Source organism: Rhinopithecus roxellana, chromosome 2 (genome assembly GCF_007565055.1).
Source record: "Rhinopithecus roxellana isolate Shanxi Qingling chromosome 2, ASM756505v1, whole genome shotgun sequence".
Classification (NCBI taxonomy): Eukaryota; Metazoa; Chordata; class Mammalia; order Primates; family Cercopithecidae; genus Rhinopithecus; species Rhinopithecus roxellana.
Genome location: NC_044550.1, coordinates 119,604,858 through 119,615,353, shown reverse-complemented (window position 1 = coordinate 119,615,353; position 10,496 = coordinate 119,604,858). Strand labels below are relative to the sequence as shown.

The following is a 10,496-nucleotide window of genomic DNA, read 5'->3' as shown; positions in this document are numbered from 1 at the left end:
CGATATACTACTTGAAAGTATCCCATTGATTCATTGTTAAAAAAAATTTTTTTTGAATAGTTTTGTTCCAGTCATACCAGCTGGAAGTGATTTCCTTCAACTATTAAATAGAACTTTCTCTTTTGTCCTTCGGTAACACTTGCATTTATCTCCGGCTTAGTTCATTGCAGCAAATGTTTCCAATATTTCAGAAAACTCCATGTGCAAATCATTAATATAGGAACATAAAAGATGTTTAATACCATTAATCCTTCCCCACAATTTAAAAGATTAAATTTAAATTAAAATTTAAATATAGGATTAAATAGGATTAAAGATTAGGGCTATCTGCTTCAGAACCAAAGGTATAATTCTATGTATCTCTTGGGTACGGCAGCTAAAGAAATGCAAAAACTTTGTGTTTTCTTAACTAAAGGAGCTATTGAGAGGGGAAACCTGTTAGTTCTCTGCATCCAAAAGGCTGACTACATTTTTTTTTTAAATATATACAGATGTTCCTAGTTTGAAATATCAAGACTCATAGAGTTGAGCTGACAAATTTAAAACTGTCTGCAATTTTGGATTTACAAGCACTGTGCTAAGCACTAGACAATAGTGAAGAAAACTGAGCATGAGTTGTGTCACCATGGTGCTTCAATAGTGATGGAGACAGAGATTACACTAATAATGTAAAATTATATTTGTGATAAGGACAGTAAATGGTGTTTGGAGCCATAACATCATTTAGCCAAGGGATGTGATATATAACTTGCAGACCAGAAAAACTTTCCTTGAGAGAGTGATGATAGAGATGAAATCTGAAGGTTTACTTTTAGCAAATGAAGTGGGAGGGGAGACACTGTAAGAATTTAGCAAATGAAGTGTCCAGGCAGAGACAACGGTGTGTGTTAAGGACTTGTGTTCAGATGATATGCAGGAATTGCATTTTTAAGCTCTAGAAGTTTGATTTGAGTCCTTTTCCATTATCTCCCATGTCTTTGCATGCTTAAATCTTCTTGAATATATGACATGTAGTTATACTAACTGATTTGATGTTCTTGTCTACTAAATCTGTATTGTTTCTAAGTCTATTTTTATTGATTGAGTTTCCTCTTTATTATGGGCTATATATTCCTGCTTCTTTGTAACGATGGTAAGTTTTAATTATATGCCAGAAAATGTGAATTTTACCTTTTCGGGAGTTGAATATTTTTGTATTTCTATGCATATTCTTGAATTTTGTCCTAGGATGCTGTTAAATTACATAGAAACAGTTTGCTTCTGTTTTTTGTTCTTAAGATTTGTTAAGTGGGACCAGAGTAGCCTTTAGTAGCCAATTTTGACCTTTTAGTAAGGTAGTAATGTTTTTAGTATTCTATCCAATGCCCCTTGAATTAAGAGGGTTTCCCATCTCACCCATGGGTACACAAGCTGTTCTCAGCTCTGGGTGAGCCCTAGGGGCTGTTTCCCCTGATCCTTGGGTGTTTTTTTTTTTTTTCCAGCCTTGGATAATTTGCTCACATGCATATCCTGATCAATATTTGCCTGAATACCCAAGGGGGACCGTCTGCCTATCTCTGGGCTTTCTTTTCTTTCTCTGTAGTTCTCTCCTCTGCAGTAGTCTGCCCTGTCCAACTAAATAACATACAGGGAGACTCTATAAAAGAAAATAGTATTTATTCAGGAGTAGCATTGCAATGGGAATATGCACACCATGTAAATTTGTGCATATTCAAAGAGGTTGAGGCAATGCGGAGTTTTTAAAGGCAAATGAGGAGGATTACCTAGGTTTTTGTTTGTTTGTTTGTTTGTTTTTAAGTCAATCATCCTTGGCTACAAAGATCAATAACAAGGGCAAATCAGTCCAAGGTTAAACAGAAAGTTGCTGGGCAGACGCCCTTGCAGAAGCATTTACTGACAAGGTTGTGGTGACCTTTGTGCAAAGTTGTGGTTTTTGCAGTCTGTTTTTCTAGTTGTTGTTATCAGACAAACATGCATGAGAGCCCTCCCTTCATGGCCTTCCTCAGGTCCATTTTGTCGGGGCATGACACAAGTAACTCCATTTTGATTCTGACAGCTTTGACAGCCTTGTGAACTCTTGCTTCCTTGGCCTCCTTGAACTCTCAGCTCCATCTCCTCAACTCAGGGAAGTCAATGGACTTCTAGGTTCTTCATCTGTTTTTATTTTGTGCTGCTATAACAAAATACAAGAGACTGGGTAATTTATAAAGAAAAAAATTAATTTTCTCACAGTTCTGAAAGCTGACAAATCCAACATCAAGGCACTAGCAGGTTTATTGTCTGGTGAGGGTTGCTCTCGGCTTCCAAGATAGTGCTTTATTGCTGCATTCTCTGAGGGGAGGAAAACTGTCTTCTCACATGCATGGTAGAAGGTGGAGGGGCAAGTGTGAAGCATCTTTTATAAGGGCCATAATCCCACTCACAGGGGAGGAGCTCTTATGGTCTAATTGCATGTTAAAAGCTCCACCTTTTAATACTTTCACATTGGCCAGTAAGTTTTCACACCTACATTTTGGAGAGGACACATTCAAACCATTGCACCCTCCCTGCACTGCAGCCTGGAAACTCTTTAGGCAGTGAACTGATCAAACTACAGGGCTCACCTTGGTTGCTTTCCTAGTTGCAGGAATTGCAATCCTGTGCTACCAGTGTCTACAAACCATTGTTTTATGTCTTGTTCACTTTTGCGGTTGTTTCACGTGGAAGGGTAAATTAAGTCCCTGTTATTCCATCATGGCAGGAAGTGGAAGTTTGAAAGACTGATAAAACATCTATGCGGCTAGAATTACATGCTGCCAGATGAGACCACAGGAGTAGACTAGCAGCCAGCAGATTTTCCAATTTGAAAAATATTAATGCATCTTTTTTCCTTTGCCTTTTCATGTACACAATGTGTAGATGCTAGCATAAGGCACCTGTTTACTTGGAGCAGGGGATGTGACATAAAAGAGACACAGAAGCATCCTTATGTTATTTTGATTATCATTATTATTGTTACTATCTGAGACAGAGTCTGATTCTGTCACCCAGGCTGGAGTTCAGTGGTGCAATCTCAGCTCATTGCAACTTCTGTTTCCCAGGTTCAAGCAATTCTCTTGCCTCAGCCTCCCAAGTAGCTGGGACTATGGGTGCCCACCACTATGCCTGGTAATTTTTGTATTTTTTAGTAGAGACAGGGTTTCACCATGTTACTCAGGTTGGTCTTGAACTCCTGACCTAAGGTCATCCACCCTCCTTGGCCTCCCAAAGTGCTGGGATTACAGGCATGAGCCACAATGCTCAGCCTGCTATCTTGATATTGAGGGTACAAGGTGAACTGGGAGACCTGGAGAGTCTAGCATGTAGCAAAGAGGGCATGGTACTTGGGGATTTGGTATGGTCAAGGCTAGCAGAAAAGAAGGATGATGGGAACAGTAGCACTTTATGATAACTACTGGGAGAGTCCTATAACAACCACTTCATGCACAGGTCAGCCAGGACCCACAGAACTCTGAGGGGTTTCAAACAGTCTTATTTCTCCATACTCCAGCAGCCTGAGATCTTGTGTTATCTTTACTTTTCTCATAAACTTCATTGTTACCTAGGAGGAAGGTTAAGAGAGGGGAAAAACTCTGATTTGGGATTTTCCTGGCTCATTTAAACAACCTAAGTTACTTAGAGACTATTTAAATGAGCATGCATCAAAATTTCTCTATCTTTTGACTTACCAGATTCTTTTTCCTCTGATGCTTCTGAGGATGAGGTCTTTTAAGTAAATGAGGTCTTTTACTGATGAGGTATTTGAAGACCAGAACAGTAAACAGAAAATAAAGGAGTTTTTTATATTTTTATTTTACTAGAATTTTTTTTTTTTTTTTTTTTTTTTACATATCTGAATGTTGTGTGAGTAAATCTGCAACCTCACCATAAAGTTAAGAATTTCTGTTTTAATAATGGAGAGTCATGTTTTTTAAGCATAGGTAGTTGGTGTGAGGGACAGGATCATATTGGTGTTTTCAAAAGTTCAAAGTGCATTTCAGAAGTTCACTCAGCCAAAGTAAGTATTAACTATTAAAGCTTAGAGATCTTTCAGAGACTATTTGGTAAATGCAAAAACTGATTGAAAATACTCAGATTTTAAGAAAATATTTTATGATAATCCTTAGTATATATTTATATATATTTATATAAATATTTATTTATTTATATGTATATTTACATCTGTAGAGTTTATCACTATTCCAAGGCACCTAGATGACCATGATACTAATATAATAATGTTAGAAGAAAGACAAATCTCATTTTTATAAATGCTAACCCATTTTGTATTCAAACCACTATTTTTTAAAATTTCTCATCTCTTTTCAGAGGAAGAACCACCTAATCCAAGAAATTAAAAAAAAAAAAAATTACAATAGTTATTTTTACCTCATGTATCAAAGTGCATTGCCTAAGGCCATGTGCTCTTTCAGTAAGCGAAAATCCATAAAAATCATTCTATACTAAGAGGTATATCACCATTCTTTCTCAAGCTGGAGGCTCCATCCTCACCTTGGGCATTCCCAAGTGTCCAATCCGATTGTTAATAACTGTCACAATTTATGAAGTTCTTTGAATATACCTTATCTGGATGGTTGGTAAATCAGAATAATAAGGATATTTGGCCCTTGAATTAATTAGTAGCTGCTTGATTGACTAATCTCTTCTAGTCCCTACTTCAGCTGGTACTATCTTATAAATCTTACTTAAGGAAATGGCTGACACAAAGTTTTCTAGTAATTTTGCTTCTTGTTACCAGTCGTGTTAGTTCTGTCTCATACTGCTAATAGAGACCTACCTGAGACTGGGTAATTTATAAAGGAAAGAGGTTTAATTGACTCACAGTTCAGCATGGCTGGGGAGGCCTCAGGAAACTTACAATCATGGCAGAAGGGGAAGCAAACACATCCTTCTTCATATGGTAACAAGAAGGAGAAGTGCCAAGCAAAGTGGGAAAAGCCCCTTATAAAACCATCAGATCTCATGAGAACTCACTCACTATCATGAGAACAGCATGGGGTAACCACCCCCATGATTCAATTACCTCCCACCAGGACCCTCCCATGACATGTGAGGATTATGGGAACTGCAGTTCAAGATGAAATTTGGGTGAGGACACAGCCAAATCATATCATCAGTGATCCCTTGTACCTAATGCAGGAAGATCTCATGTACCTAATGCAGGAAGAAAATTGAGGTTTTACATTCTGAAGTGCTATTCCATCTTTAAAAATCAGAACTTTATTTATGCTTGAATGTCCCATTCCATATTTTAATGTAAGTGTTTTTGAATCAAGTAGATTTCTTTGCTTTTTTTTTTTTTACACAGGTAATATTTGAATATATGATTGTTCAGAAATAATTGAAAGATAAGGTAAGTAAAATAGAATTAAAAAGTCACTTATACCAACAACAGCCTGGAAGTAATCACTGTTATCTTCATCTTATCATATATTATTCAGATTTCATATTATTGTTATTTGTAAACATAAAGACATCATGCTTCTTTTGTTTAGCAATATGTTATGAACCTGCTTCTTTGCCAGTAAATATTATTTTAAAACATTATTTTAAAAGGATGTTCTATTACATGAATATGCCTTACTTTACTTAATAAAGCCCTTATTTTTGTATGTTCAAGTTCTTTTATTTTTATTTTTTATTTTTTGAGACGGAGTCTCACTCTGTCGCCCAGGCTGGAGTGCAGTGGCGCGATCTTGGCTCACTGCAAGCTCCGCCTCCCGGGTTCACGCCATTCTCCTGCCTCAGCCTCCCGAGTAGCTGGGACTACAGGCGCCCGCCACCACGCCAGGCTAATTTTTTGTATTTTTAGTAGAGACGGGGTTTCACTGTGTTAGCCAGGATGATCTCGATCTCCTGACCTCGTGATCCACCCACCTCGGCCTCTCAAAGTGCTGGGATTACAGGCTTGAGCCACAGCGCCCGGCCAAGTTCTTTTAATTTTTAAAAAATATTGCAAACATAGCTACACAATTTAACAAACACCGTTGCAAAAACAGGTAAATGTCTAAGTGTATCATGAACTGCTTTCTTCAAATTAATTGGGAAATATGTAATGAATTCAGATGACTTAAAATTGACCCCTGTTGCCATTTTCCTAATCATGGAAAAGAGTAAAATATATGTATTTTACCATGAGGACTGCGTTGTGGAAAGGGTGCCAGGAGGACCAGGGCCACACAGTTCCTGTTTCTTCATTCCCTTTTCTACGTTAAGAAAAGGAGAGAGAGAGAGAGAGCACGAGGAAGAAAAAGGAGAGAGGGAGAAAGAGTGAGAGAGAGACACTGATTGACTTGGCCCAGTAAATACTCAAGCAGATAATTTTTGGTTATTTCATCTTTTAGATCCTTGTGTCTTTGACTCTTAGAGGATCAGTTGGAGCAAACAATTTAGAAAGTAAACCCACTAAGTAATAAGCTTTAGGCAATGCATTTGGAGCCCATCAGAGAGTATAACTATTTTGGTAGTAATTATAAGTGTACAGTGGAAAACTAAAACTCACATGTCCAGATCTGTCTCTGATTACAAGTCTGAAAGATAGAGAAAATGAGCAGGATAATTTAAAGGCAGCTGGCAAGTGTAGTTTTATTTCCAGATGACGTTGCCAGAAAGCTCCTCTGGTTTAAAAACACAGTCATAATTTTTAAAACAAATCAAAATGTTAACATTCTTTACTTCCATTTATTTATTTAAAAGATATGAATATATGTGTGTGTATCATAATATATCTTTTAAATAAATAAATGGAAGTATATATATACCAGGTATACCACACACATATATATACATAAAAATACAGAGGAAATTATTATACATTTATATATACCAGGTATACCACACACACATACATATATATATATATACCAGGTATACCAATGTATAATGCAGAGGAAATTAATTAATAATATAAAACGTACCAAAGAATATAGAAAATAATACCATGAATACGCATGGCTAGACAAAAACTGCCAAGGCTGTTTGTGTTTCCTCACCTATTACTTCATGACATATATAAGCATTGCCAAACATTACATAATAATTTTGTATATTCTTTAACTTAATATAAATACATTTTTTCTGTATTTTTCTGTAACTTGATATTATATTTGTAAGAATCAACCATATTGACACCTGTAGCACTAGGTCATTTGTTATAATGTCTATTTTGTTTGACATTAATATAACTATATATAGCAATTTTGGTTTTTATAAGTTAGTATATGTTTTTCTATGTAAGTCACAGATTTGTATGTGCTTTAGCTTTATTTTATGTATGCCTCTTGCTACGATATGAATGTTTGTGTCCCACCAAAATTCAAATGTTGAAACCTAATCTCCAATGCAAGAGTATTAAGAGGTAGAGACTTTGGGAGGTGATTAGATCATGAGGGCTCCTCCCTCATGAATGGGACTAATGCCCTTATAAAAGAGGCTTGAGGGAGTCTGCCTAGTTTCCATGTGAGGACACCTAGAAAGCAACATCTATGAGGGATGAGCTCTAACCAGACACCAAATCTGCTGGGAGCTTTATCTTGAACTTCCCAGCTCCACAACAGTAAGCAACAAATTACTATTTTTTTTTTCTTTCCAGAATAAATGAATTATGATATTACCAGGGTCAAAGTGAATTTGACTTTCAATTTTATATAATCCATCAGTGACTATTCTCTTTTTAAAGGCTTGGCAGCTCTTTGGGGGTTGGAAGAAGACCATGAAGCTCTAAGTGCTTCAGAGGAATGGGGTTGCCAAAACAGATGTGAGAGACACAGAGAGGAGGCTGGGCCAATGATGAAGGTAAAGATCCAATTCATCGTTCCAGCTAAACTTGATCTTACCGGTAGTTTCAATAAAATAAAGTAACAACTATTTTCTCCTAAGAATTTACTATTGACTTTTTAAGAAGCAAATATACCATTGGCTTAGAAAATAATGGGTTATTGTTTTCCTTTTGAATACAGTTTTCTTTTTCTTTTTTACTTTCTTTTTCATACCTCCAAGCAGCACCAGAACAGATGAATTCAGTTTTCTGTGCATGTATTCTCCAGGGAGAGTCGGGGGAAATTTTTGACTTTTGTAGTGGCTGGAAAGTATATGTTTCTTCATAGCAAGGAAAAGTTGTGTATGACACTTCAAAAGTAGAGTCCTTGAGTTCCTCCTGGGGACCAGCATAGCAGCTGCTATGAGATCAAAATTTCAATAGACCCCTTGCTCAGAAAAATTGAGAAAATTGAATCCCCTGGAACTAGATATTTATTCCTTTAGGTTGTTTAGTTTAGGTTATGATTTCAATGAGAATCTTCAGTCAGAACTGTAGTGAAGGTTTATCTTCCTTGAAATGAGATAAATTGGCCAAAATCATCCCCTACTTGCATAAACATACAATTTCAGATAACAGTCACTGGTGGGTGATGTTTCTTTATTTTGTATCTAACGCTTGCTCTATGCGTTCTCTCCTCCTAGGGTGTTATTTGGGGTCTGAGTGCAGAAGTAAGAGACATGTGCTAAAAGGTCATCAGTTTAGAACCAGCCCTAGATCGCCTGGGATCCTGCCCAGCTGAATCTTCCTCCTTGTAACATGGGCTTTGGGAATTCCTGAGAGATTTAAATAAAGTAAGAGACACTTCGGAAATGAATTCTTAGGGCACTGGGGAAATGCTGAGGATATAGGGGCAGGAACTATGGTTGGAGCAGAGAGGAACAGGAGATCTGGAGATATTTATAGCAATGAGTTGTCACTCAGTTCATACTGGATGACTAAAATGAGGCGTGTCTGCCCTCTGAGCAACCTGAATGGAAGGAAGCCTTTTCACCTTTTATCTGCAGTGAGTGGGTGCTCCACGGAATGTTCAATCAAATCTGAACTGAAAGAAACATTTTAAACTCACAGTTCAGGAGATCATAGAATAAACAGAAATTAGCAAGAGATTTTAATTTCAATTTTCTACTTGTGATAGTCACTGGTAAGAAAAAACTATAAAATAAAATAACAACCTATATTCCAGTTAGTCTCAAGCAGAATTTTTGGGGATTGTTATTGAAAGTTCTATGTAATTGTTCTTTATATTAAAAGTATATTTGTCTAGGCTTGGTGGCTCATGACTGTAATCCCAGTGCTTTGAAATGTCCAGGCAGGAAAGTTGCTTGAGCCCAGGAGTGCTAAACCAACCTAGACAACAGGGCAAAATCCCATCTCTATCAAACATACAAAAATTAGCTGGGCATGGTGGCATATACCTGTAGTTTCAGTTGCCTGGGAGGCTGAGGTGGGAGGATCACCAGAGCCCAGGAGGTGGAGGCTTCAGTCGGCAGTGATCATGCCACTGCACTCCAGTCTGGGTGACAGAGTGAGACCCTGTCCCAAAGTAAATAAATAAATAAATATTATTTGTGTATATATATTTGTAAAAATATACATATATTTATAAATAATTTTTATTTACAAATAATTAACCCATGGTGTGATAACCTATTCAGAAACTTGTAAGTGATGTGTTAGCCCTAGCATTGCTATATCCATATTTATTTTCTTCTCTTACCTTCCACACAGTGTGTTTTATTAGGATTTACTAAAGCAACGTCTTCAAAGGGGTGTTTTAGAAGGAGAGGTTGGTCGGAACCAGAAAATGCATTCCTGGGGTGATCTGTGGGATACATCCAACTGACTCTCCGAAAAGGTCAGCCACATGTGTTTAATCATTATACTACATCACCACACTCCAAAGTCAGGGTGGAACTTATCTACCAAATCTCAACCTTCCAAGCCAACAGAGTTACTTTCTGATCCCTACTATGTATCACACTAGAAAGTAAGTATGTAGACCTTATTATTAAAGTGGCTATGCATGCTCAAAATACAAACGAGTTTAAAATGATTTATAATTGTTGAAGCATAAATTTGAGATAATACTGTTTTTGAATGGCCTATGAACTTAGAATTGTTTATATATTTTTTAATGGCTAAGAAGAAATTAGAAGAATATCATTTCACGACACATGAAAAGTATTTGAAATTCAAATGTCAGTGTCCATAAAGTTTTATTGATCACAGTCACATTCATTCATTTATGAATTGTCTATGGCTGCTTTGTACTACAATGGCATGATTGTGTACTTTTAACACAGCCTAAAATTTCCAGTATATGACCTTTTAAAGAAAAAAGTTTGATATTCGCTACTTTATGCCCTTGTCAGGTAGAATTCAGGGGTCTCCATGGGTCAGATCCAGGTATGGATGGCTATCCCCGTTCTTTCTTTGGTATATCAATGTATATAAATTGTCTTTCCTCTGGTCTACATAGCCAGGAGCATAGCTTGAGTAACCAGTTATAATGTTTTCTGATATTCTGCATGGGAAGAACTCAGAGGGCCACTCCAGATGTATTCCGGAGGACACCAAATGTCTGGGGGACACCAAATGTATTCACAGGGACACTCCAAATTATATTCTGTATGGGAGG

At 36.9% G+C, this 10,496-nt stretch overlaps 1 long non-coding RNA gene across 1 annotated transcript; it reads left to right on the top strand.

Annotated features, from left to right (window-relative positions):
- Nucleotides 1-736: 736 nt before the first annotated feature.
- On the top strand, nucleotides 737-8,534 carry LOC115892760. The gene is made up of 3 exons (XR_004052651.1): nucleotides 737-880; nucleotides 7,718-7,833; nucleotides 8,500-8,534. It is a non-coding gene; the product is annotated as an uncharacterized LOC115892760 (long non-coding RNA).
- The last annotated feature ends 1,962 nt before the right edge of the window (nucleotides 8,535-10,496 follow it).